This window comes from Anguilla rostrata, chromosome 4 (genome assembly GCF_018555375.3).
Source record: "Anguilla rostrata isolate EN2019 chromosome 4, ASM1855537v3, whole genome shotgun sequence".
Taxonomy (NCBI): domain Eukaryota; kingdom Metazoa; phylum Chordata; class Actinopteri; order Anguilliformes; family Anguillidae; genus Anguilla; species Anguilla rostrata.
This window is the reverse complement of record NC_057936.1, coordinates 30605900-30631030: the sequence shown is the minus strand read 5'-3', so window position 1 is coordinate 30631030 and position 25131 is coordinate 30605900. Positions and strand designations below refer to the sequence as shown.

The 25131-nt window shown below is 36.7% G+C and overlaps 2 long non-coding RNA genes across 2 annotated transcripts in view; one reads left to right on the top strand and one right to left on the bottom strand.

Moving 5' to 3' along the window:
- LOC135253203 (uncharacterized) overlaps nucleotides 1-25131 on the bottom strand; it is a 38459-nt gene that overhangs the window by 6987 nt on the left and 6341 nt on the right. The window contains exon 2 of the long non-coding RNA XR_010329554.1: nucleotides 13957-13997. This is a non-coding gene — a long non-coding RNA (uncharacterized LOC135253203). The remainder of the gene's footprint in view (nucleotides 1-13956; nucleotides 13998-25131) is intronic.
- On the top strand, nucleotides 405-23545 carry LOC135253204 (uncharacterized). Its single transcript, XR_010329555.1, has 3 exons — nucleotides 405-682; nucleotides 1800-1826; nucleotides 23407-23545. It is a non-coding gene; the product is annotated as an uncharacterized LOC135253204 (long non-coding RNA).

Here is a 25131-nt window from a genome sequence, read left to right as displayed (position 1 = left end):
AATGCTCCTTCGCTCTTCCAACTTCTGTTTTAATTGACACAGTCTTCCTTTCTCGGTAGAATGATAAGTAAACTTACAAGTGTAAGAATTGTAGTAAGGTTAACATTGGTTTGTCAACATGAAGTGTTGTACTTGAAGTAGTTTTTGGGAGTATCTATACTCTACTTGAGTTTTTAAATTTATTTTGACTTTCACCTTTACTTCACTACATTAAAAAGAAAAAAATGATACTTTTACTCCACTACATTAACATTGGACACCGCCGTTACTCTCTACAAAATAATATCTGAATATAATTGTTTCATCATGACATTGAATTATTTGGACTGTGCGTATTCGCACGCAAACAACTGCCGCTCTCGTCAAAACAAGTTGAGGCATATCTCCCACAATACCACACAGCCATTTTCAATTGCGAATTTTTCGGTCTCTGGAAACACCATGATGAACGCAGCCACCTCGTCCATTGGCGATAGTGGTGATGATACTGCCCCACCGGCACCTGCTAGTAGTGGTTTGGAGGAAGACGAACACCCGTGGCCGTATCTACAAAAAATGTTTGCCTTTGTAGGGATCAAAGATTCATCCTACAGAATGAAGTGCCTCTTGTGTCTGCCTAAGAACACAAAAATAATGGCGTTTCAAATTTCTCCATCAAACCTAAAAAAAAAACCACATTGCGGTAAGTGAATTAAGTAATTGCAGTAATCAGTAAAGATACAATATTGTCGATAAGTTTGCCAACATTTTACTCAATACCTCAACTCAGCAGTTAGCTAAGAGTAGCCTTTCTAGCTTGCCTTTATAAGACCACCACAGTGTTTGGGGCTTCCGATTGCATCACATATCCTTTATTTTTTCGCCTGTGGTGAAAAGGAAGTTTTATGTTCCCGTTTTTAAATCGTTTTGTCCTTTAAATATGTTAAGCGGTGACATTAGAAATCTTACTGGGTGAAATCGTTTTATGTTTTGTCAACATAATTGTACTGTATGGCAATCAAAAAATGATCAAAGTCGCTAGCATTACCTAGCTTAGAAAACATTTGTGACAGGACAGAGGAAAAGAGTCTCAAGTCGTGTGTACATTACGTTGACAAAACAAAACGATTTCACCCAGTAAGATTTCTAATGTTCGGAAATACTGTGGTGGTAGTGTGTCCACCTCAAGCCTATTTAATAAAGTTTTTTCAAAATTAGTTTAAAAATAAATGAAATGTATTAACAATAATATTAGAAAACAATCCATAAGCTGCCTGTCATTGTAGTAACTGTTGTATAAAGTCTTGAGTATCATTTAAATCACAGTCAAACGTTCTTATGCTAAACTAATCTTTTTTTCTTTTTCTTCGTACTTTTACTTTTGATACTTAAGTACATTTTAACACCAGATACATACTTTTGATACTTAAGTACATTTAATGTGAGCTACTTTAAGACTTGTACTCAAGTGATTTTCTTATGGGTAACTTTAACTTTTACCAGAATCACTTTCAAGTAAGATATCTTTACTTTTACTCAAGTATGGATTTCAAGTACTTTATACACCACTGATGAGTGCTGTATGGTATTTTTGGGGAGAATATCAGTTAAGGCAAACATATTGATGTTAGAATAGAATAGAATAGAATAGAATAGAATAGAATAGAAGAATAGGAAACTTCAGGATAGAATTGTATTCAATTTCTTATGAACAATGTAACATTGATGGGAATAACAGGATGCAGTGGGCAGATCTGCATCCTTTTCAGACGCTGTCTGATACCTCCCCTCTGTCCTCACTTCCTTATCTTCCTAAACAGCCTTCTCAGGATAGCCTGCAGTCCTGGGTAAGTCATGTTTCAAACAACTAAAACACTGGCAAACAAAATAGGTGGTATTGATGGTAACTTCATTGCCACAGGGGTAGGGCAAAAATACATTCCTCTGAATAAGCTATGTTATGGTCATGTTTCCATTGTGACCATTATAAACAGAACTCGCCCCGATAGGTTTATTTGATAATATTACCAAAGACAACATTACCAACACTTATGTAATGTCCACTTGCCATTTCTTCCCATAATTGATATACTACAGTTTTTCTCAGTCACTTACACCCATATAATGGGTACTATGAGCAAAACATCCCCAACCATTACATTAGCTACCAAAAGAAAGACTCATTTCCCAAAGCTATTGTGGCGTTCGGTCTGCCGGAGAAGCGGATTGGTATCAGTCTCACTGGCTGGTGGAGAGAGCACATGCACCAGGGATGCGTTAACTAATCAGCCCAGGCACACACAAGGGATGTGTGCATGAGCACAGGCACACACAGGGACGTAACAAGAATATTTGAGCTTGATGCCAGAGACACACCATATGAGGAGGCAGGATTTAACCTCACCAAATGGAGGAGAAGGCAGGGGAACATTATTGGTCACTGGGCTATTGTGGGTGTCCCTGGCCACCATGGAGGAAATGTTACACTGAGCTCTACAATCAGCCACCCTGAGGTCCTCCACTGCTATGTCTCCCAGGGCTAATATAATACAGCACATCTGCTTGCTTTCCTCAGTGGTCTTCAGGATAATATATTTCAACAAGAGGCAAAAGGAGCCAGGGCAACCAGAGCAGTCATGATACATTGTTATTTGGGACAATGTCATTTTCCACCATGCTGCTGTGGTGCGCAACTGGTTCCAATCCTAGATTCTATAATGTTTCCTGCACCCTGTTCCTCATTCCTAAACCCTATAGAGGAGGAAGGTATATGAATGAAATACATGAGCGGGAAAACCTTCTCCAGGCAATAGATGAGGCTTGTGGGAACAGTACCATGGAGCCTCATCAGGGGTGGATAAGGCATACCAAGGGGTACTTCCCCCACTGCCTGGCCAGGGCTAACATTGCCTGTGATCTTGGATGAGAACCTCTGGCCTGCAGCAAGATGCTGCGGCAGTGTACTGTAAATATGAACTTTTTCTTTCTTTTTATATTATTATTATTATTATTATTATTATTATTATTATTATATTTCTTATTTTTTATTATTTTACTTAAATTATATTTTACTTGTTTCCAGAGAATTTTCTTGTCTGCTGGAAAATACAAAAAACATTTTCTGAATTTTCATATTGTGCACTTCCACATTTACATAATTTATGTAGATTATAGTAGCATGTTGCTGCAAAATGTATATAGGTTATGAAAAAGCATATGGTTATGGATTCATTAACAGCTTTTATAGTAGTGTTTTAAATTAGCTCACCAATATGCAGTGAGTATTCAGTAATGTCTATGTATTTGATGGCATTTGTGTGCCATCTGATGGCAAAGTTTAATTTAGATGGAAGATAACATGTTTTTAATTAGAGGGTTTCAATTCATCTCAGAAGTCTGAGGTTTGGCCAGAGCAGTGTGAGTTTTTGTGTTTTGTTTTTATTGGGAAAATGGAGCATGATTTTAGGAAATGTATGCGAGCAGTTGTGAAAAACTCTAATAAAAATTTATAAAAATTAAAAGGTAAATACAATACAAGTTTCTAAGTTATCAAATTTGTAAAAGCAGATATCGGCACTTCATGTCACCATCACAGCTCCATGACTTATACATTATATTAAAAGGTTACGAAGACCTTTTTCTTACGCTAGTCTTTTGGTCAAACCTTCTGTGGCCTTTGTGTCATGTATTCCATACCATTCTTATTCTCACATGAGTTAGATCTCGTGATAGGCATAGCCTAAATAAGCGGTCTTTAGCAAATGAGGTCAATTTATGTTGTTTTCATGAACTTTTTTTTAGGCTATGGAGCTAAGTAATATATGTGGTTTAAACCAGTGGAGGCCTTGAAAGGCAAAGAGTAATTGCCCTCACTGTTTCAGCCTGGCTCCACCTACTACATAATTTTGAAAAATGCTTCCTGGGGTGGTTAGAGTAGGTGTGTCCTTCTCATTTACATGAACTATTCTCTATGCAAATGATTTTGTACAGCTTAGCTGCGTCTGGCTCATGGAACTTGAATCAAACAGTCAAACGTTGCAGATTAAATATGAATCAACATTTACAATTACCAGCAATTGCATGGCCTGTTTCTCACCTCTGTTTTCAGAAACATATTTTTGTGTTTCAGTGGAATACTATATAAGAAAGTTTATGATTCATGAGTTTAAGTTCCAATTCAGCCAAGTTTGGCTGAATTGGATCTGGATCTGGATCTTGATCATTTTTATGATTAGTCCAAAGAGATACTTTGATATCACGATTGGGGAGGGGCTGGGATGGAATGCAAAAATGAAATTTCAAATGTTAGAGTGCAGGAAAAAGATTTTTTTCTACATACTGCCAGGCCTGTACTGCAGCCATCTTCAGCTTCTGCTTGTTTTGTGGGTTAATTGGCTTGAGTTTTCACCTAAACATATGAAACACATGTTCATTTGGAATTATGTTCAATGAATAATTTGGCCAGTCAAGAGCTTTGATAAAATCCTTTTTAGCTTTAGCAGTATGTTTTGGATCGTTATCTTGCTGTTGGATGAGGTTCCGTCCAATGAATTTGGAGACATTGGATTGAACTTGAGAAACTCCTATACACTTCGGAATCAATTCTGTGGCTTCTATCAGCAGTTACATCATAAATGATGACAAGTGAACCAGTATCTGTGGCAGCCATACATGACCAAACCATAACACCCCTCATCACCATATTTCACAGATGGGGGGTGCTTTGGATCTTGGGAAGTTACTTTTAGCCTCCACATTTTGCTCTTGCCATCACTCTGATACAAGTGAATTTTGGTATCATCTGTCCACAAGCCCTTTTTTCAGAATTCCTGCATGAGTCAATCCGTGGTCAAAGTCAAATTTAATGCGGTCATCCATAACAAGTAGCCTAGTAGCTATCAGTCAGTGCACAATGGAAGTCCGTAGAGGCAATGTGATCACGAGATAAATAAGTTGTGATCTCGAGATAATGGAACCCAAAATAATAATATTGCAGGGCCTCTTAGGGCTTGCGTACTTATCAGATACCTAGTTTTAAGATTATGACCTTCGAGAAATAGACGATATCATTTGTGCGACCATAAGAAGGTACCTGTTTTTTCTTTGCTCCTCTCCTTACTCTCCTCTCCACAAACATGACAGGAAACATCCTTGGGGCAATTAAGCCATGTTTCAGGTTTTATCTCGATACAGACATGGGGTGTCCTGGAGCACTTTCACCTTTAAAAGTTTTATGACTTTATTATCTCCATCTGAGACATATAATTGAAATAATTGATTGAAAATCTTAATGTCTATACAGATAAATGTTTGTTGAGGCCTGCTTACTGAAATCTACATTTTTTGGAGCAGTTCTTGTCATAAGCAAAATCTAAGCCCGTGCATTTGGTTTTGTTACATGGTGGTGAAGCTTAGCTGAACTACATTTCCTCCTAACATACTCATGCTTGGTGTCATTATAAAGACCACAAGTCCATGAATCTTTTTATAATAATCTGGTGCCAAGCCATGCTCAGCAATATTAGGACACTTTAATTATGAGTACACTGTCAGCTTTTAGATAGGCCAGTCCTTGTCATAAATGGCCTTGTAATAAAAATATATATCTGTCAACCTTGACCACAAAAAATAAGTAAATAAAATTTCCGTTGGCCTTTCAGGGCTTCTGTAGTTTCTGGCAGAGAATACCAGCAACTCAACGCACACTGGATAAACACTGACCGTTAAGACAGCCACATACCAAGCTGCCTTTTAGCTAATGATAAGACAGCATTCTAGCACTTCCACCGCTACCACTTTTTTAGAAATTAGCGAGTCTCCACTTAGTGTCATGCTTATATTGCCATTCCTGTGAATGTGGTGTGGAGGCAATGTCTCTCATCTTATCTCTGAATGAGTCACTCTGCCATGGCCTTGCACCGACTGTGGGAGACTCTGCCCAGAACATTACTCCAAACCTCTCACTGCTGCAGTGGGGAACAGACAGAAATTGAACTTACTGCACTTCCTGGAAAGAATGACAGAATAAATGTGAGCAATTATGATGTGGGCATTTGGCACAGGCCACATACTGCAGTTCAGCGTGTTCCACCTACAATGACACCACACCCTATGAGAAGTGAACAGTTGAATATTTATTTTTGCCAAGCACTTTGTCATAGGGGTTTACTAAATACATATGTTTAGGTTTTTGCCAAACATTAAATCCAGCTTAAAACAATGGGTGTAATACTGCAGCAAATATTTCATTCTTCTTACAGTAGAATTCATTCTTCATTCTTTATGTGAGCACCCTCAGTGAAATATTGTGTGGGAAAATGAAGTAGCAATTAGATTTCATGTATTGTTCAGAAACAAGTTATTCCATGCCCAACACAAAAACTTGACTGACAAGAAAAACCAAGAATTGTCGTACCATAAGGGAGTTCCTCGAATGAGATAGCTGCAGCACAGCCTACAACTAGGAGGATGAAGGGTGAAAGAGGTCAGATATCCAATTAATAACCGCAGCCTTACCGTTTTTAGCTTGCTAAGCTAGTAAATGTACTGTCTGTCTGAACCATTCACATTATATCAGCAAGAGCTAGCAAGCTAGAGGTAACTAATGATAGCATATTCAACTGTAGCTAATTTTCCACAGATTGATGTAAGCTATTTTCATTCAGTTAGCTAGCAGACACTAGGGAAAATTGGCTACTATGCATGAGTCACACCAGCGAATGTATGTGCAACATCATTAAAGTACTTCATGTAAGTTAACTAATGCCCTAATACAAATACAATATAAAGTGGATTAATACAGTGTACTGCAAATAAAATACACAATTATTGAGTCATATAGAGCATCCATATACTGTAGATAGTTAACCCCTCTGTGCACATGCCAAATCAGGCCAATCCTTGCCCATTTAGGGGGTACCCTATTTAGAGCTTTATAGCCTAACTCTAGATGTGAGAATCACAGAGACTTGAAAAATGGCTTAAGTGAAGCAGGACATTTGTACCATTTAGTTTAACTTAGACTAGTTTATATTCATAATTTAGGAAGAAATAAAGTGCCACAAATCCAATTGTCTAGGCAAAAAATAAAAACCGAATTTGATCTTTTTTAGTTTGTAATGAAATACTGAGAGATCCCATATATAAAACAGGTTAAACCATACACGTCCTGGATCAAAAACTCTTTGATCACAAGTGTGTAAAATCTAAGGGTGGATATGCATAACTACTAAAGATCTATGGAGCAAAAAGTAAGCAGTGTACCCAGTGTCTCCAAATCTATCCAACTATGTCTATGTCTAAATTATGTATTGCTGATAATCACAACATAATCATGTATTTCACTACAAATCAACTGTTTTCACTCGAGAAACACACCTTTGCATCATTTCCATGAGGGAATTGCAAGCTTTGGTCTAAAATATCTAGGGGTACATATCCAAAATGTATAAAATGTAGTTTTTTTCCCATTATAAAGAATATACATGTGCTCCTTATGAAGGTTTAAGATGAAACATTGATATCAGATTAAAAAAATAATACAAAAACATTATCACACAATATGGTACAGGACCTAAATGTATAATTATTAACTCTCGTATGTTTTTCTGAACATACAAACAGTATGTAATGTTTTTTTGTATGGGGATGGGACGATATTCAACCATCCACAATGTTTTGGCAATGTTCCTGTTCAAATCACATCCGGTGCATGAAAGCAAAAACCCTGCTGAAGCTACCAACAAAACAGTGTGAAATGTCCTCATTATAAAACACCACTAACCTCTTTAAACCTCTTTAAAGTCACTTTAAAGTTTCAAAAATAACATACATAACCAAAATATTTTGAGCAGTAATGTCGGTGTTCAATTGCTCTGTTATACACAATGACTTTGGAACACAGCCTGCATTTACAAATGGTTAAAATACAAATAAGTTCCAAACGCGCATTCATTCAGCAAAAACATTTAGCATATTTAGGATGTACATATGTTAAGGATGTTAAGGATATACATCCATTACCATAATTTTTACAATAGCATGAATCTCATATGCCAAAGCATCATATGATGTCATGATGTCCAAGGGTTGTGGCATACTTTTGGCTAAAAATGTTTTCCACAATTGTTGACCATTATAAAGGGGGTATAAAAGTGGCTTTTCAAATGGCCAGTATATATGTAAGATAATGGTTCAGAAGCAAGTGTTTTTACAGTAAACTGAAGTGAACCGTTTATAATATGTATAATATATGTCAATTTTTGTTTATATTGTTGTTTCCACCATGATATTCCATATTTCAGGTTAATAAAATAAATAAAAATAAAAACTTTTTATTGATTTAAAAATTTTTTATTTTATTTCATTTTTTTTTTACTTTCTTCACACCCGATTTCAAACACAGCTTTTTTTGGAAGAAAAAATGAATTTGGCCTGAAAGGGTTTTCTTTTTTGTTTTGGTTTGTTTGTTTCGTCCATTCATGGAACAATGAATGTATTCTTACTTGAGGATGTCCTACATGCTAATGTGACACATGCTACCCTGATAAAATCACATGACTGATGTTTATTGGCCCTTTTACACTCAAAACAATCACATAAAGAAAGGTAATGGGACACCAAAGTAAGCTCCAAAGAGCTTACAATGGACCCTGTGTCAGAAGAAAGTGGCCTGTTTTTGGAGGGGGGTAAGCGATATTCTCAGAAGGACTGCAGATGATGTGCCGAACACACTTCTGCGGCTGCTTTCCCTTCATAAATAATGCACAGAATGTTCTACTCATTTCCATCCAAGACAGCACAGTGTTATGAAGTGCAAGTTAATGGGTAAACTAATTGCAATAAACAGGAGTGGTGTTTAATGTGGTGAGCACTTTAATAGGGAAAACAGTCCTAATTAGAGAGTGTAACTGATGTTACAGAGTTCTCCGTTCATCAGTGGGGAAGGGTTAGGGGGGCTGAAGGCTTATTGCAGTTCTGATCATCCTACTCACGCCCCCCCCCCCTCCCCAGATCTACGAGTCACATCAAAAAGGTCCATTGATCTGCAGCCCAGGAGAAAGGAAATGCACTGCTTGGGACACTCTCTGTCATGTACACACCATCATACTTCTGTCTTCATCAAGCACACAGGCACATGCACACACACCTACAGACACACGCATGCACTCACACACACTCACGCACAGGTGTACATGCACCCAGCAACACACACACACACATGCTCAACGGAGGCACCAATTTCAGCAAGGTTTTTGAGGAAGAGCTATGCGGGCAGAGATAGCCACCATGATGCATTCTGACAATGAGTCTCCTGTTTGCATTATGAGCAGCCAGTGGTCACTGCAGATGTGACTGTACTGAAGCACTGGATGTCTTTGATGATGACAAACCAGCAAGCCACTTCAGGAAACATGAACACATCTTTTCAAGATATGGGACATTTCTCTGCATCTACTAAGGCAATGGCATGGAATGATTTTTTTATTGTGTATAAAGGTGGGGGGATGGGGGGAACACAGTGTGACATCTTTCACAATAGCCTAAGGCACTGCTTTGTATCTGTAGAAAAGAAAAAAAAACATTTTATACCAATTCTGAGCTGAATATTAATCCTGTGTTCCAATGCGTGGATAACAAAACCTAACATTTCAAATTAAACAGATTTTCAGATCAGTTTGACTTCAACCTGAAGAATTCTGCACTTTGTGCTAAATAACTAGGTGCAAACCATAGTGAATACTGTATATTGTAAATTCTTCAGGAGACCCAGAGAGATGAATTCCCTCAATATTCTTCAGAAATGGAAGGAGGCTTGAATATAAGCTTCTGGGTTGTATTTTGGTTGGAAAATCATACACCCACTCATATGGTTGTTTTTTCCCCTCTTAAGATAAGGTTTATGTGTTTAGCAGGGGAAAATATTAAATATTTTCTGAGACTTCACTTCCCTCTTCAATCCTTATTTGACCTATCATAAGGATTCTCTGATACATACCATAACGTTATGCAGTCGCTGCATATTGTTTACCACAAAATTTAAAAAAGCTTTAACAACAAACAAGAAAAAGAACACTGTCAACACAATGTTAAGTGTCTGATACCATTAGTTAAATCATCATACCTTTAAGTCTGATATTCACTGCCAACTACCATACGCCTCAATGTTAACCCTCTCTACCACAGACGTGTGGACGTCAGTTCAGTTACAGTGAAAGTTCTATAAACATGATGGTTCAATCATTGTACAAAACTTATTATTGCAAATACATTCATCCATTATCTATACCCGCTTATCCTGAGCAGGGTCGCGGGGGGGGGCATTGGGCAAGAGGCAGGAATACACCCTGGACAGGACAATCTATCGCAGGGCATACACACCATTCACTCACACACTCATACCTATGGGCAATTTAGAGTCTCCAATTAGCCTATCTGCATGTCTTTGGACTATGGGAGGAAACCAAAGTACCCAGAGGAAACCCACGTGGGCACGAGGAGAACATGCAAACTCCACATAGAAAGGTCCTAAAATGAGATTTGAACCCATGACCTTCTTGATGTAAGGCGACAGTGCTACCCACTGCACCATTACAAATACATGTTGTTTCTAAAATTAAATCCAAAAAATATTTGGATTTTTTAAAAAATGGTAAGGCCCATTAATAAAGTTGACCAGCTGCAACTAATTTTCATATTAGTGGTAGAATTTTGGTGAAATGATGACCTAGAAAAGAAGAGGTTGTATGGATGTTTATATGAGTTATCTGAAGATAATTTGTGGAACAGAAGGTTACAGTTAATAGGCGACACTTGTCAGAGAAACCAGAAACCCATGGCATGTCCAGTGACACCTCCCTGTGATATGACACCTCAATGGAACCAAAATATAATTTGATTCTTTTTTTTGTTGTTTTCTTCATTAGCTCCCCTAAAAAAAGCATCTTTCTCCCCATTATAAAATGTAGCCAAAACGCTGTGTCACAGTGTTGGTGGCAGCTTTGTAAATACCAATTCAAACGGCTAATAATTAGAATTCAAGTAGCATTTTGCTAAAAAAGAACAAAGAAACCCCCAATGGACATGTTGGGTTGGAGCATCGCAGTGGATTAACATAACTGAGACAACATGCCAACTTATGAATGTTCCCTGGGATGCTAATTACAGTCAGAGTTTAAATCAATACCTCAGAGGACACACTGCTACAAAATCCAACCAAATTGCCATTCCCTTTACAGGGGCCTCATTAGGGAGAGCCGGTGTTATCATTGCGCCACTACTGCTGCTACAGCCGCCATCCAATTCGCTGTGTTTACTGAAAAATCTCGCAATGGCCTCCTAATGCAATGGCTTTAAATTTTAATGCTCTGCGTTCACACTTGAGGGTCCGGGGGCCATCAGACAGAGCAGAGCCAGATGCCCATCTCTCCAGAAGATGTCAAAGTATTACATTAGACAGTAAATCAACACTGCTTGTTAATTATTTAGGAAAACAAAGTGCTGCAGTCATAGACACTCCACTGTGCGGCTGCAATGTTTAATCTACATAATGTATCTGAAGGGAGAGGCTGGGGAGAGAACAGCAGAGGCGAGAGCCACGGTCTCATGCCTTCTGATGCCAAACCACAGTAACCTTCCCCTCCTTAATCCCGCCATTGTGTTGGGTCTTCAGAAGCTCTCACTGTCGCGCCTCAATGACCAGAGACAAATAATTGGCAATAAGTCTAATGGTAACATTAATAATAAAGGCATGAAAAAGAAAACAAAAAGTAATCATTTCTGGGAGAGTGCCTCATTTTTAAACATTTTTCTTCTTCCATTTATTTATTTTTTGTTCCGTTTTAAACGGTTAAGTACTTCATTCTTATATTCACAGAACTTAATTTTGATAATATGCAGGCCATAAAATTCATTTCATTTTATTTTCTTTTGTTCCAGTCACAGCAGGCACATTCTTACAGTAACTACTGAATTGCTCTGTATTGTGTTGCCTTGGAAATGACTATGGATACAATCCGCTGCTGAAGCTGAAGTCTAAAAAATCAAGCATATTTTTGCACAAATGTATGTGTGTGTGTGTGTGTGTGTGTGTGAGAGAGAGACAGAGAGAGAGAGAGAGAGAGAGAGAATGGTCATCTAATGACTTCTTAATGTGACATGTATTATCAAGTTACATTGCACAGGCACTCTATTTGTGTGCTCATATCTGATTGGAGACACTGCTGGTGCCGCTGCTGCTGTTTGTCAAAGTGATGCACACAGGCTGAATGAAAAATACAGGAAAGACAGAAGAGGGAGGATTTTGTGTAATGTCTAGAAATAATAATGTAATATGCACTGCACAGCAACCATAAGCCTAATTATTTAAATAAGCGCTCTCCGAAAGCACGGCTCTGCACTGTGTCTCGCTACATGTACAGCAGTGCTACTGTTGCCTGTGCCTTGCAAAAGCTTGCAGTGACCCTTCCCATCACACCTTACAACACTGCTGGATGTAACAATCTCTGTTTTGAATTATGCAAAAATAATAGGGCTGTCTCAGCATTTGTCAGAAAAAAAACAATATGGCAACTTGTTTGCTAAAGTTGCCACCCAAAAATATGTTGGTTAACTGTTTACAATAAGGTCACATGAATTGCTATTAACTAATGTAGTTGTTAATTGCTAATGACTGAATATGTTAACTTTTAAATAAAATTGTAAAGAATAATAATAATAATAATAATAATAATAAATCCAAGCCTAAATCAATCACAGCCCTCCTGTCACTTGCACTAAAACATGCAACTTTCAAGTATAACTGGCAATTCTGATGCCAAGTCGGTGATATATTTGTATATATATATATATACAGTTGACCAAATAACTGCAGGTTACCTTATATTCAAACCCTCTGTGTCAGCTGGAGTTTAGGTGTTGTTTAGACTAACTAGCCATGTCTAGACACTTGCCATATTTGGAATAACACTTTGCCTTCTACGTACAAAATAGAAGTCTGTTCAGTTAATGGGAAGCCAGAGAAGGAAGGTTTGCATTGGTGATGTGGGTTCAATTTATTTTACTTAAAATATTTACAGCAGCATGTCATTGCACTAATCCACATGAGGCGAAAAGGCATGGGCAAGCTTTACTGCACATTTGAGAAAAAGAAAAAGTTAGTATTAATGTTAGTAGCGTTTCTTAAATTTAAAAAAGACATTGTTTATGTTTATGCAAGAAGGAGGGTGGGGTATATTTCAGGAAGTAGGGTTACTGAGTTAGCTGGATAACTGCATGGAGTAAAACCCCGAACAGTTCTGTTTCAGTCCGTGTTCCAGATTTGAGTGAGGGTTCAGAGTTTTACTTAATTCAGTTATCCAGGTAACTCAGTACTCCTGTTTTGTGAAACAGGGCCTAGAATAGCTTAGTACCAACCGAGGAAAAACACAAAATAGCTGCACCAGCACTATGGAGTAGCGACCCTCGTTGCACTCAGTGTAAAGATCGTTACAACACTGAATAATCACTGTTACCATATATATGAAATCATTTGTGACCAGGTCACATCTTTGCGTCACATTTTGCTTGTAGCACTCGAGAGTGTGTCCTCAACAAATGTGTGAGTAGAGTTTACAAACTCAGAGTCTACATAGACACAAAATCCTACATAGTATACCAGTAAACGCCTTTCAAGATGAACATTGTAAATTATCTCCTGTCAGATCTACCTGCAACCAAATATTATAGCTCTGTCACAGTTGCAGTTCGTTTGGGCCATTTAAATTAAATACAAGTATGGTTTGATTTCATTGGGAGCTTCACTATAGGAAATATAATTGCACAAGTGTGAGAACTAGAAAAATTAAACACGGACTACAGCAGAGTGATCTCAGAAAATTTGGTAGTGAACTTGGTATGTTTATGATGTTGGCCGACCAAATATTTGAGCAATGCGAAATCACGTCATTCAAACCACTTGAAAAGGGAAGCAAATGTCACCTGTTTGCCAGTCTCCTCCAGATAGTGCTTCTGAACTGCATCTAAAAGGAAAAGTTCAACAGACTCAGCACTCTTTCAGCATGTTTCATATTGTAGGCAGTAAAAGTGGCCTTAGATTGTAGTATCGCTTCTTCAGGGACAAAAAAAAAACAAACATGGAAGCAATAAGCAATACAGCAATCTAAGGGCACTTTTACAACATGATTCATACTTTCTTTCATTTCAGACCAAGAGAATGTGCATAAATGTAAATTGTTTTGCAAATTGATTGATGTTAGTTTGATTAGTTGTTTTTTTCACAAGTTAAATGCCGATTATACAAAACATGCTGTTTAATGCTGTCTATAATTTGAAATATCCATTTTTAATTATTGGTACTTTTAGGTTAGTGTATCTACTGTTATAGCTTCTTCTGATTCTATCAAGAGAGCAGTAGGAATTTACACCATGTTTCCAAATAGCTCTCCAATCAGTTGTTTGGTATTCCACACGTATTCTTGGTTTTCCAAAATCACACTGACTGAAGTAAAATCTGCCTGTGATACATGCATGATTCACAGGATTGTGGGTCTTGCAGATATAGAAGAATGTGGAGATCACTTTTTGTCAATTCCAAAGCCTAACACTAGTACAGTGAAGTGTAAAGTGTGCCTTGAGTGTAGAAAGTGTGATGTTTAGTCTTTTTATGCTGAACTGTGGTTTATTGCCTACAGTTCTGAGTATGCAAGACAAGCCCCATTACCAGGATAAATAATGTGTTCTGCTCTATCTAAACCAAATAGCCAACAACAGCATTTGAGTCTTTTCTTAGTCAGAAGCATAAGTTGTTTTCTCTTGCAAAACATATATTTTTTGTCATTTTTGCCCCTTACTTTCGGGCTGAAAAAATAAGCTCACTGAAAAGACTATATGAATTTGGTAACTGTGCAATGTGTTCTCATGACTTGTTTCAAATAATCTATGGTATACATAGTAAATTACAGCAACCTTTGTGTCAATTCAGCATGCCATGAAATACTTATGCATTTGTGGCCTGAAAAATTAAATGCCTTAGTATATCAGTAAGCTACCTGATGCACTGCATGTGTATATTGCAGTCATTTAGCATTCCAAGGAGTGAGACTTTGGCATGTGTGTTCCGTTATCTCTCCAGTTCAGCACTCAATCACGTTTTAATTTCTCTTATTTATGGCTGATTGGCTTGTAATGTGATTTTTTTTTTCTTCAGGAAACTTAATTAGATTTCACAGGTTAAAGGTCTACATGCTGAAAGTTCAAGATAATTACTTTTTAATTACAGGATGCAATTAAATGACATGTTTTTTTTTCAGCGAACATGTCAATTCTGGTGGATGGATGCAATTCTAGTTATGATAGAAAGAGGTCAAGATATCTACACTGTCTTACTGAAACTGAGGCCTATGGATGAGGAGCAGGGGGCCATATGTGTTTTTGACGTCAGTAGGTATTGGCATAGGCCTTGATTGGGTAAGATTCCTAAACAGTAAAAGTAGACAATGGGAATCAACATAGGGATTCCATTGAACATATTCAAATAAATGGCTAATCTGGTAAAATGATTACACTTAAAAATTGAAAAACCGACCGACAGAGGATAGCGCATCGACCAGGACTGTGATACACACAGGGAATTGGTATAACAACTAAATTGGGGAGAAACATAGAAAAAAACAAAAAAAAAAAAAACACTGAAAACCCCAAATTTTTTATCCTAACGCATTAATCAATTTAAGCTGTTTTTAAACCTGCACCAACAGACCATCTTATACCTAATGTGTACATATCTAAATTAACAAATAGATATACTCGTATTTAAATAAAATGTAACATTGTAATCTCTTTTTTTCCGAATGTAGCAAAAGTAGTTCTCAGTATATCACAAGAGAAGATTAAGTGAATGCTGTTTCACCAATCAATTCTTTGATTGTATCCTTTGAACCAAGTTCTATGTTAATGATATGTTCATAAAATATTAATAGAATATTGTTCCATTTTCTTCACGAGTAGATTTAAGCATGACCAGTAGATAAGCTTATCATCAAATAAATTGCTCTTTATTACCCACTCTTCATTACCCTCTCCCAAGTGTAATGCATTTGGTTTGAAAGTATAAAAAGTCTATCTGTAAGTATATCTGTCTGTCTGCCTGTTGGCACAGAAATGAAAATTTTCATCTAGAATGTAGCATAAAAGTAATGTAGGTCTGAATTCCTTGATAGCAAAAGTGTTGCATGTAGCATAAACATGCATCTTTTACAAAACACTGTCAAGTGATACCAAAACTATACATAAAAAGGGGGCACATGGCACCAATCAAAAATTTTTGGTTATATAGGTCTACATTTGAAAAAAAAATCTAACTGTAAATATGTGTAAGTTCCTATCCAAGCCCATGCTCCTACCCCAATTGCATATGTAATACAATTAGGACAATCTAGACAACAAATGTTTTAAACATACAGCTTATTAAGTACAAGATAGCCTGTTTAGTGTTGGGAGAGTTTCAGCATCTCTGTTAAAAAGGCCATAACCTTTACAGTGATACCCTAGTAAAAGACATCCTAAACTCACACAGTATCTATACATTTCTCAAAAAAGACAACATTTAACATAACATTTATGCTGCACAAATTGCACAGAATTTGCTATATTTCTGATGGGATGCTTAGATTCTCAGATGTGTGCAAACTACCAGGAGAACACAATTTGTGCACACTAGCTCTGACTTACCATAATAAAATAGGAAATAACTTCTCAGCTTAATTTGAAAAATAAAAATATAATCATTTTTACCATAGACAATTAAGAAATATATACCCTTTCTTAAACTGGATGGATACAACAAATATCCCTAACTAATGTCTTTGTTTGTTAAACCTTAAATTAAATTATATAAAATAAAATAATGAAATAAAATTATAAGATTCAGAAAACCTTAATTTCTTGCATATTCATAAAGTGAAAGTTTCCCTCAACAATTTCCTATTAACAAACTCTCTTATACTTGCTTTTATCGATATTTTGGTAATTTAGTATTTTCCATCATGACACATTCACTGAGGTGCTTGTTGGAGTGGGTTGAGGAAATTCTTAATTCCAGGAGTTCAGGAATATGGTGGCTGTGAAGGGGAGGGTTAAGGTGAACAGTGAGGGGTCCTAACAAACATATTAACGATTCTGTGCTGGCCATGAAAGGTACTGCATCGAATAGTGCTTTCATTCCTTTTTTCTTACAAATCTGGAACGGATGATTGCTAAATTAAATGGTGAAATGTAAAAATAAAGTAATTTCCTGAAGAGAGGAAAGGGTGGGGAAAAAATCTCACCCGGGAACACTAAAGAAAAACATCAAAACCAAAACAATAATAACACAAACACATATGAATGCATATAAGGACTCGTGGGAGCCACAATACAGTTTTAAATGGCTATCATGGATGTCACTGCCATGGATGCAGTAAGTAACATCACAATATTAAATCATAAAATCAATATGAAAATACCTCTGACTCAGATATGCTCACTAAACGGTCATAATGTTTTACCTCCTATTACCAGTATCCTTGAGCATCTTTCAATCTCTCAAAGAGACAGCTGAATTCCTTCCAAATCTGGCTGCCTCCTTAGGTTCTCCTGGATGTGCAATTTATCTCTTTTTTTCACATTTCTAAACTGCATTGATTTATTAAATGTCCAAAATGTATGAAGAGTATAAAGTGCCAAAAATGATGTAAAGCCAGAACTTAATGTAGGAAGTGAACTTATATCTGAAGTTACAAAGAAAGTGAGGTCTCAAGTTAAGCCAGAAGTGAACTTGGAAGTTAACTGAAGATAAATGGGACATTTAATGTCGCATAAAAAATTGCAGTGATTTATGTAAATCACTAGGTGTTCTGTGGTAGCTGAGCACAAAAATAATTGTACATAACGAAGCCTGATGATTAATTTAATCCAGTATCAAGCTGAATAGGCCTCTATTAGTCTTTACATCTAGCTAATGGTTAGCAAGTTACCAGAGTTCAATGCCATCGGGTCTGTTTTCCTTCTTTCTTGTGACTGATCTCATCAGCTGCTTTTTTACTTGGGGCCATGTGCTTAGCAACCAAAACCCTAGAACTCTAGTCAGCAAATGAAACCCTATGTTTTCCAACCAAGTGTATTTTGGTAACCAATTTTTATTAACTATTTTGCATTCTCTTCCTATCCTATTGATAGGGTTATGCCATCCTGTCACTTAAACACCCCATATGGAGAGAGAAACTACTAGCACACACTATGAGCCCTATTGCAACACTAGGAAGCACAGCTTAAGCACAATGTGCCAACCAAGCCTTTTTTTTCTGCAGTCTTTCTAAGGCAAAGCCTGCAGCCTGCAGAGGCATTATTTGGAAGTGCTGTAATTACAATGACAGTGATGGACTCCCATTGAGCATATTAACAAATTTAACAAATATAATCTCTAAAATTTGTAAACTTCATTCTAACAGATCTATGAATGAATCTCTGTCAAAATAGTAGACAACATTTTTGTCGCAAATATGAGAGTTGATAACTGTCCTTCGCCCCACTGCCCCTGAGATGTGAGCAAGGTTCAAGGGAAGAGTTAGCCTTACTTATAGCCACACCAAGGCCTGAAGAAGACAAGAAAAGGAAATGACAGGTCAAATGTTCATCTGAGTGTCTTCCAATTCAAGTTCTGCTGAGTTTCAACAGTGAAAATGGGGGCTTTCTTCTTGTTATTAAAAAAAGATTAAATAAAGTGCATCCATATGAGATGGCAGTCCTTCTTAGCTAGCTTGCTAGTGGCCTTATCTTATAAATGAAAACAACATGCATTGTCTATGGAAGCAAATTGGAAACATTTTCCTCATTTTTCAAGATAGCTGTATGGCTGTTTTAAATGTGATGTAATTGAAAGGTATGAGTACATTCACATGTCAAGTAACTTGATATCAATCAGAAAAACTGACACTGCTTAGCTTACTAAATGGTACTCCTTACAATTCACTTCCTGTGCCCCTACTCCATCTACTGGTGATGATTCCAGTGAGGCCTCACTGTTATTGTTCATGTATCAGAAACGATATCCAAGACCAAAATATACTGCAGTTTGTCTGAAAATACTATCTTCATGGATTGCCATCAAATCAGTTTAAGCTGTTCATAAATTTCCTATATGGATTGTAATTGGACACCATACAATGGCAGATACAGTACATAATCTCAATGCTTCTTAGCTAACAAACCAACAGTTATCATATTTAATTGACTGCTAGAATACATAAAGACCAAAAGTAGAGGTAGAAAGGAAGCAGGGACGACAGAGGGACTAGGAACTTTTTGATCTATTCTGATGAAGATGAAGACATGTACCAGAATATGAAAGGAAAGGTTAGTCATGAAACACAGAAGAAATTAAGATGAAGAACGGCAAGCTCAAAAGTTCATGAATGTGGAAAAAACACTATTAATGACTAAATCAGTCTCATTAGTTTGCCATCGGTTAGCAGGAGACATTTAGTGACGTTTTGACAATGGCAGCCCAATTCAAAGAAAGGCCGAAATACACCGAGATGACGCAAAGAAATGGCAAATTAATTGTTGGGAGCTTGCTTTAGACAAAAATTAAAACAAAGCCATATTAAGTTGTCACCGTATAAATAAAAAATAATCACATACGCAGTGCAACCATGCCTGATTCAAGCTACAGTGCAATGATAATACTATCTGTGTGGTTATAATTAGAAAGCAGGAGCTTTTTTGACAGAAATTAATTGTTCCTGTCTGCATCCATAGGTGGCCACATCTTACACATTTTCTTTATCGCAATGGTTTAGAAGCTCGCAAATTCTTAAAGCTTAGTTTCAACAAAAATGATCACAGGAGAGTTTGGGTATAATTGGCTCTGATGTCTCCTGCATTATCCATTTTAGGAGCTGCATTCAGAAACAGCAGCAATAAGGAATTTTCTAAAGGCAGTCTGGTTTGCAACACTAATGGACCTAACAGGAAGGAAATGCAATTTGAAAGTAGCTGATCTATGTAACCTATTGTTGAGGGGTAATGTTGATCTAATTATTAACTGCCTGTGATGGAACAGTAGTGCTCCTCAGTCTCCAATCTGACAGTGTTTGGGACCGTGCCACTGGGCAGAACTGCGAGGCTGGCTTTCTGCACATGGTAGGCATGGCACAACCTTCTCTATGGGATACAATGTCGCTTCTCATCTTTTGTCATACATTTAAATGCCTGTTACTCCACATCCTCTGGGAAGAATATTTCAACCGATGTTAAATATGACAGGGTTATCTGTTTTTCCTTTCCTCTTCCCCCCAGTGTGATTGATGGGGGGTGGGGGGGGGGGATGAAAATAAACTTTCATCTTAAATCAAAGGCAGCTCTGAAATAGGGTAATGAGTGTGCAGTGCTGATTGCACTAAAATGCTGCTTGTTAGTGCTCTGTTGCATTACAGAATGCCGGACGCTAGTTTGTTAGCTTTAGTGTGTCTGCCAGCTACCTTGCCTCCGCACACAAATGAATAGTTCAAAATGACAAGCTTGTACCACAGACCTTGGGTAGTTCATTAGAGCTTGGTGCAAAGGCCTGTGGAAGTATTTGTTCTTGCTGTGGCGACTATTAGACAGAGAACAACCCTTTGACCCTCACATACAGTTTATTGCTTTTCTCTTTTCTCTGTATTTTTAGAGCTAAAACCCTTATTAAATAGCATTTCTGTCAAAATAGAATGCATGGATGCAGACATTTTATTCTGAATTTTTATAATTTTATTTTCCTAACAAGGGTGTCACAGATCCAAAAGAAAGGTTGGAAATAACAGCAAGGTACAGCTTATAGCCTTGTACCAAGGAGGAAATGTAATGGCTTTGATAAATGGCAGTGCATTTCAAATAATAAAAAACTGACCAAATGGTCAAGTGGTGCTCTGACTTATGATATGTCATGATACCATGGCCTTTACAGCGCTAACTCTTTTTAAAAATCTAGGAAATTAACAATAAAATTTAATTAATGTGTGCAACCAAGATGATTATGACACTTCTGAATCTATGAACAGTTATGATGGTTTGTCAGGGCATATGTAATAGAATATGAATCAATCATAATCTTTGAAATTTTCAAAAAATGTAACTTTAGCTATTGCTATGAAAAGGTTGTTAATTAAATATGAATACCCACAAATATTGTTTTAATGGAACAGCTGATAGTATAGAAAGCATTAACAACTGTGCCTCGTTTGTATTTAAATATTTCCATCAGAAGTCTATCTAACGAGAAGCTCTCATTCAAGTAGAGGCATGTTTTTGAGTTTAGAAATGAATATTCAATATTAAGCTTACATCAATCAGGCAAACAAATGATATAAAATGGCAGCAAGCTAATACAATTCTAGTGGAAGTGACCTTTTCTGCATTCTGTGCTTTTACTTGCCTGAATCCCACACAGCAAAGGCTTGACCTTTGTAGAATTATAATAATATTGTCTCATCTCAATGGCTGAGGAACACATTCTCCCCCTGCGTTTATGAAAGGTTACGCGATGCACATTATAATGGAAACATCTTCAGGACTTCCAGGTATGTGCATTCAGGTCGGAGTGGGCACGGCATTAATACATAGTATCACTACATCCATTTCAGAATAGGAAATCGAGAGAGAATTTTTTGCGCTTTGGTATTCTCAATTGAACACAGTGATACACCTGGTCCTTTCCGCTATGGTCTGGATGTATATTCAATAAGGAAACATAAGTTTTATCTGGTCATACCTTAAATGGCCTAAAAATTCTATTAATATTTCATGTCAGCACTCAGCAAGTGGGAAACCAATTTGATGGATAGAATGATATCAGTAAAATTGATTTTCAGGCAGCCCTCCATATAATTACCAAAACTGACGCAATTATATTTCAACATCGCACAATTTGTGAAAAGACACATGATATGTGCGTGTGTGGTTATTTCCAATAAATGAGTGTTGCATCTGTCTGTCTATTTCCAAGGGTTTATATGACCAACGTTATCTGTAGTATAGAGTAATTAATTTCCCCAAAAAAGATCCAAAACTAACTTCAATGTTCAAAATGGTATTTTTGTTCTATATTATTACCATATTTAGACAGAAGTCTGAGCAAGTATAATTACCTGAATTGGGATTTTACCATAAAATGTCATTTGAAAATTCAAGGTTCAGTAGATAGGGTCTTTGTGATTAAAATGCAATATAGATTTACATCCAGATTCAGAAATGTGTCACACAATATGTAGATTATGTGCCATGCTCTGTACATATGCAGAAATTGAGTTTTTTTTTTTTTTTGTACAACAGTGACATCTTTTGGTTGAAGATGTAATAGTCTGAATACATTAAAATACTTACTTTTTAAAATACTATAATAATAATACTGTAGTAATCCATATAAGGAGTTGTGAACCAAATCCATGTTTTCCATGTGTTGCTTCTTCCATGGATCTTGAACCTTCTTTGCAGATCTGACTCGCTGGTCAGATGTCAACACTGTTGATTAGTAACATGGATTATAACTGCCACATTTATATTTTCATAGTCTTGGAGTTTACAAGGCTTTTAAATTTATTTATTTATTTTTTCTCTTTTTGTAATGGTGTGCTGTCTTGGCCAGGTCTCCCTAAAGGGACTTTCCTGGTTAAATAAAGGTTAAAAAAAAAAAAACAGTTCATTTAGTAAAGTATGGCAGAGGAAATACATTAAAATAAACAATACTGAACTATAAAGATAAAACATGCACATTATACCATGCTTACACATGGTCATCCAGTGGACAGCCAGAGAATCTTATGATTGTCAATACTGTCAATTCAAATGCAGAGCTGAATTATCAACAGTGAAACAGCATCAAACAGCAAATCAATGGTGCTCTTCAAATTGGCTAAATATGTGATGATTATTTTCTTACTTGTGTCAGCGTCATTTGAATTTTTCAAATGGAACTCACAGAAAACATTACTTCTTAAGATTCTTATCATGTTGGCTTCAGTCTATGAGCAACTGTCATACTGAAATATAATATGAGATGTGTATTTGGGTGCGCGTGTACTTGAAATTACATCCAGAGAGAATTAAATCAACATTCAACATGGCTGCCATGCCACATGGCTCATCAGCAAAACCATAATGCTGCCATGAAGAGTTATCCCTATCTCAAATGAGAAATGATCACATTTTTCAAGGAAAGATCACATTATTACTAAATATTTTACAGGGCTCAAATTGCAAGGTGGCAATACGCCCAGGCCTGTGGATGGCCCGAATTTTGGTCTTAATGCCCTTTTCCAAATAACTACTTGCACTACCACTATAGACCAAATGAAGGGGGGGAAACTGCATTTCAGCTTGTGGAAATAATTCTCTAATGTTTTTTTTTTTTTACAGTGCATGCTGAATTGGCACTGGTCAGCCACATTTCCTCATGGTATCGGCGCACGGCATATCTCCAACATCTTTCCCGCAATGCTCTCAAGCAATTCCGTCAATCAAGGGCCTGTATAGCTTCAGTGACCTAACAGGAACATCCATGTAAAAATAAAATAAAATAAATTGAAAAAATTATTGAAGTAGTCTCTTTTAATCCTGTTTGCTTTGCTAGCTGCATAGCTATTTCTGTTGATAAATAACTACTTACTCTGAAGGACTAAAGCTTCTTCAGTGATCAATTTAGCTATCAATCATTGTTAGTTGATAACTGTACATACAGAAGTTATACAGTAACTACTGAGCTAACTTCATTGCCAGTTGGGATTTGCATTTCTTTGGTTTTATACATGTATAACTTAAATATAAGAATTAATGTTAGTATAAACATCCCTAGAAATATTCAGCCATCCACACACAATTTGAGAAAATACAGGAGGTGCCATATTATATTGTTTTTAGTAATGAACAATCTAAGAACTAGAAGATGGCACTTGGTAGAGTTGGCCTCTGCCAACACCATGCAATTTTCAAGATATACCAGTTCCACAAGTCAGATATTCACCAAAAGCTAATTTCTTCCATGCCCTTCACATCAATAGATGCATGAATTTTCATGACAGTAGCTCAAATTGGGCATAAGATATACCAGTTTACATTCTAGCCACTCTAAAGCATGGTTGGTTATTACAAGACCCTGCTGCCAGTGAGCATTAAATTTGTTCTGTGGCTAGAAATTAGCTCTCTGTTTGATTGGACCATTAACGTCACGTGGCCAATCAGCACCATATTTGTTCAGTAGTCAGAAGTAACAAAGAGGTATTAACATTGTCAAAGAAAAAATAACAATATAGTTGTATAAACATAACAAGAATTTTGTTTAAATATACAGCCATCAACTGAGCACTTACCTATACCTGCAATATTTTTCATAAAGCTATAAATAGAGCTTTAGTTTAACAACAATCTGAGCATGTCATTACCTGCCATTATTTTTGTTGCATGGTATAAGGTTTTTGTATAAAATGTTAGTTGTAATTTCTTTTTTCTTGTGACTTTTGATTGTATGAATGGAGTAAATGCTTTTTATAGTGTGCTTTCTAGCCTTGATTCCCTCTTGTTTAATTTGATATTGGCCTTACTGCCATCTGACTTGGCCTTGGGGCCCTATTAAATTTTGGATTTGCCAAGGCTAATCCAAAAATGGATGAAATTCAAGGCCTGGATATAATATCTTATTATTCAGAAATGGCCAAATTATCTTGCTAGGAGAAAAAGATACCAGTTAGCATAACATCATAGCAGGTATCCTCCAATTAATTGTTTTTTCTATGCTCCTAAAAGTAGTCTGTGTGGCCACATATCACACTCTTATAAGATGCATTAGTTTGTACCCATGAAGCACCTCATGTTTCCAAGAGGATCCTGGAGAAGAAGCACTACCTCAAAAAGGTCCAAATTGTTTGTGCATCTATACAACATTAAAGATGTCTACACGATCATAGAGACTTCAGAATTCTTCTCAATGTTTGTGAAGAAATGACAACACACTAAAAAATGAGGAAAAATGAGCATTTATTGAAAGTGCTTGACCAGATTATATTGCACATCTTTTAATGTTTAAGCTGCAAATATACAAATACAAATATATTAGGTGCATTTAAAGCATGTTAATCTTGTGGAACC